Source organism: Hordeum vulgare, chromosome 6H (genome assembly GCF_904849725.1).
Source record: "Hordeum vulgare subsp. vulgare chromosome 6H, MorexV3_pseudomolecules_assembly, whole genome shotgun sequence".
NCBI lineage: Eukaryota > Viridiplantae > Streptophyta > Magnoliopsida > Poales > Poaceae > Hordeum > Hordeum vulgare.
The window spans coordinates 180,292,984-180,297,080 of NC_058523.1; the positions used below are offsets into that span (position 1 = coordinate 180,292,984).

The 4,097-nt window shown below is 44.0% G+C and overlaps 1 pseudogene; it reads right to left on the bottom strand.

Annotated features, from left to right (window-relative positions):
* Window positions 1–2,883: 2,883 nt before the first annotated feature.
* LOC123404104 lies at window positions 2,884–3,809 on the bottom strand (annotated as a pseudogene).
* Between the last annotated feature and the right edge of the window lie 288 nt (window positions 3,810–4,097).

Below are 4,097 nucleotides of genomic sequence, written 5' to 3' on the forward strand. Positions count from 1 at the left end.
GTACTGTGTGTAGGGCCCTGCTAAGTCTTAAAGACCAACTTGAGGACTCAAGCCAACCGCTGACTGACTTCTCGATGGCCCGATAAAAGCAATTAGAAAACAAATATAAGTAGTTCCACACACAGGGCTTTGTTTGAAAGACAGAGGTATGTTCGTAAAGGTAGGCTAGGCGCAGCACAATCCTTAGAAAGCATACCTAGATTCAAAGCCGACTCTTTCCTTCAGCTTCCACCGCTATCTTATGCGGCAAATAACCACCTAGGGAGTAGAAGTTTCTATTGTTTTCGGTCTTTTTTTCGCCTAGTTGTCTCTATTTCGATTGCATTCTATGTCAACAACTTTTTTAGCTTTATCGATGTCAACAGGTTTTTTTAGCTTTATCGATAACTATAACTATCTCCTCTTGATGGAAGAACAGAAATCTTAGTTGATTCTCTAGGAATAGGAGAAATTGGAATAAGCAGATGGGAGATTGGATTGGGACGACCAGTCGGTATTCGAAGATCCTTTGGGCTTAAATGAAACAGACTAATAAAGACATTCGCACAGAGCACACGATTCGCTAACTAGTCAGGATTCAGATTTTGTAGTTTGGATCAGTGATATCATGACCTGAGCAGGCATCCTTCACCTCGGAATTTCCCATATTATGAACAGTCAAAGTTCACGTGGATGCTGCTTTCTGTCTCGGATACTGGAATTGGTGCAACTGGAGCAATTATCCGAGATGCGGCGGGCATGTTCATTGCGGCCTGTAGTGTTATGCTCCCTCGGGCAATTGACGCCACATCAGCGGAAGCAAAGACAATATATGTTGAGGGCGAGCCCCGGTCCCGAAGATACCTAATTCTAAATATGTTATCGAAGCGTTAAAGCGAGAATTCACATCTGTAAAAGATTCCCACATTCCTTGAGATTCGTTGCCTACCAAAGAAAGGTGCAAATAATCCGTTTTATTCGATTTTGCCTCTGCTGATACCGCTCATGCTTTTTTTTATCAATTGGTAAAGTCTCTCAGCCTTGCAAAGTGGAAAAAGAGATGGGCATCGGATCCATGTTTCGCTAATCCCGAGCTTGAAGAGAAGTGAATGCCCGTGGGGAAACGAAGAAGGCCTAGGGTTATCTATTGAAAACCATGCATGCCCAGATCTATTACGAAAGTTGGAAAAACACAATGGCTAAATGCACTTATTTTAGAAGAAGAATAAGGCAATCGATCATATGGACGAAAGAGATATGGAAAGTGGGCTTGTTCTTCACTCTATAAGTAAATATAACAGGCATCCATGGTTAACAAGTAGAGACTTCGCCTTTCTCTAAAGAGCCCAAGATGTCCTGCTAAATAAGATGTATTGTAAGCACAAGATGGACCTTAGCTCCTCTCTTAAACCAAGGCATACTCTACTGGCTTTCCCTTTGCCAGGATTGGAAAAAGATATAGAGCATCCTTCTTGTCCTCGAAAGTAATAGTTGTATTAGATAGTTCCTCAGTCAATTTTTTTAGTTATTGTTTTGTTTTCACTTCAAACTTAAATGTTCTTTGAATCCCCTCTTTAAGGCATATAAAATTAGTACTCTTCCTGAGCTAGCTTAAGCATATCTCGAGCGAGTGAGTTTCCTTCCATAGAGTTCTAAGCGATCAAATAAGGTCCTTGCTCTCGAGCCAATGCCAATACCAATTGAGAGGGTCTAAACGATGGATTCAAAGGAGGTTAAGGGCAAATGCAATCTCTGCGCCAGTTGGAGAAAAAAGGGCATCAAAGAAAGTGTCAGTTGGACTTTCCCTGCCAACCCTACCCAAATTTCATACCCAGCAGTTTTCGTGCCTCTATTGATATTTCGTTCCTCTCCTTACGTCGAGCGACTGTCGTTCCCGGGTCTTCACTATTTGATAGAAGCCCACATACCCTCTCTTCTATCCCCCCTCTACCCTACAGGTATAGGAGGCCTCAGTATCTCGATTTGCAAAGATGGATACCTACTCCGCATCTTATCTACATCTGCGGGACAGGTTTGTGCGTCCCCTTCGTAAATGATCTCAACGGGATCCGGAGAAACCCTAGATCCCCCCGAATCATCATCTTCGGACCCCGAATCATCATCCCACCTTTTACACTTCCGCGAAGAAGACGGGCCTGCCTCCTTAACCCCATCATTTGCTTCTGTGCCTTCAAGGGATTTCATGGAATGAGCCTCACGCTCGACCACGGGATCCTCGGGATCTGGCGTCTCAGGCTCTCCTAGCTCTGCGTGACGATATTTTCTTGCCAGATTTGCGGCGGTTCTAACGAACTCTCTTTCCTCTCCCTCTTCCAGGTTGGCTCGAAAGATATCCTGAAGAGTATCTTCACCCTCGCCCTCTCCATCCCATAAGACCTGAGTTTGTGTGAAATCGTGCAAAGACTGCCCTTCCTCTAAAGGAACCTGGGTTCCTACTTCCTCGAAAATTGTCTCGACGCGGGAGCTTAGCTCCGACAGAATTGCTTCATGAGGGGTAGTCCTGGCTATTTCCTCGCGGAGGTCAGGCAAGCCGCCAACGGGAGGTTGGTCTAGGGGAAAGTCACCCTCGTTAGGCGCTTTGGCCATGACGAGAACGTCGAGATCCGCCCTTTGCGGGATTGGATTAGTTTGCTCGTTGAAATGCCATAAAGCGTGAACCAACATCCGTGATACGAAAACCAAAATAAGAATGAGGAAGAAAAAGATATCGTGATGTAAGTCAATGATCATGGGGCATCTGTTTTTTAGGACTCACAATTTCCTACACTATGCCTGTAGTGATTTCAGAATTCGGCAACTTCGCCTACTAAAAGATCAGTTACAAGAGCACAATGCTTTTTGTGGCTTCCTGCTCGGGAGAGAAGCCACGCTGCCCGGGTGATCCTGTCACCCGGAGAAGTTCTCTTTGTCTTCGAGCTTTTATTCCTCAATCCACTTATTCGTTCCCTTCTTTCATATACCTCCCCACAAGTAGATAGAGACAAATGGGAATAACCGAACCACGTCTACAAAATGCCAGTACCATGCAGCTGCTTCAAAGCCAACGTGATGCTTCTTGGTCAGATGACCAAGATATTGGTGAATACCACATACGATCAAGAAAAGAGTACCTATAATCACATGAAAACCATGAAAGCCAGTTGCTAAGAAAATGGTAGAACCATAAATACTATCCGAAATAGTGGAGGGTGCTTGGTAATATTCCATTCCTTGAAAGCCAGTGGATACTAGAGCCAGTGAAACGGTTGCTACTAAAGCGTAAACTGCTCGTTTTTCCTTCCCCGTGAGTATAGCATGATGAGCCCAAGTTACGGCAGCTCCGGATGAAGGGAGAATAGGGGTATTAAGAAGAGGGATTTCCCAAGGATCTAAAACCCCAATCCCTTTTGGGGGCCAAATACCTCCGATCTCTACCGTAGGTGCCAAAGAAGAATGAGAAGAAGCCCAAAAAAATCAAAAAGGAGCATAACCTCCGAGACTATGAAGAGAATAGAACCATATCGAGGTCCTAATTGTACAACTTTTGTATGATGCCCTTCCAACGTGGATTCACATAGAACATCCCACCACCATACGAACATGGTATAAAGGATAAATATTAGGCCCAAACTGAGAAGTGTTGCACCCCCTTGAAATGAGTGCATGTACATCACACCTCCTACGGTGGTTGCCAAAGCTCCGAGTGAACCCGAAATAGGCCATGGACTTGGATCTACCAAATGATAAGAATGCCTCTGAGATTCAATCATAAACCACTTTGCCCCGGTTGTATGTAAACGCCCCTTCACCCCCATCCCCTAAAGTGGTAAAGAAGGAGGCTCTTTTTTGTCTCATTAGGACAAACAAATCGGAAGGGATAGTTCTTTCATTGCATTGATAGAAGTCAAACTTCTATCAAAAGATCTCTCTATTATTTAGAGAAAAGAGTTGGCGTGGGTTCTACCAACGAAACAAATCAATTTTGGATTGAAAAACATAACATTGCACAATGATCCGATTCCAGCCTATCAAAAGCCAATTTCTTTATTTAGAACTTCAATCCTCACTAGAGCACTGAACATTTGTTTAATCTCCTATAGTGGTGTTGCTACCTCGGT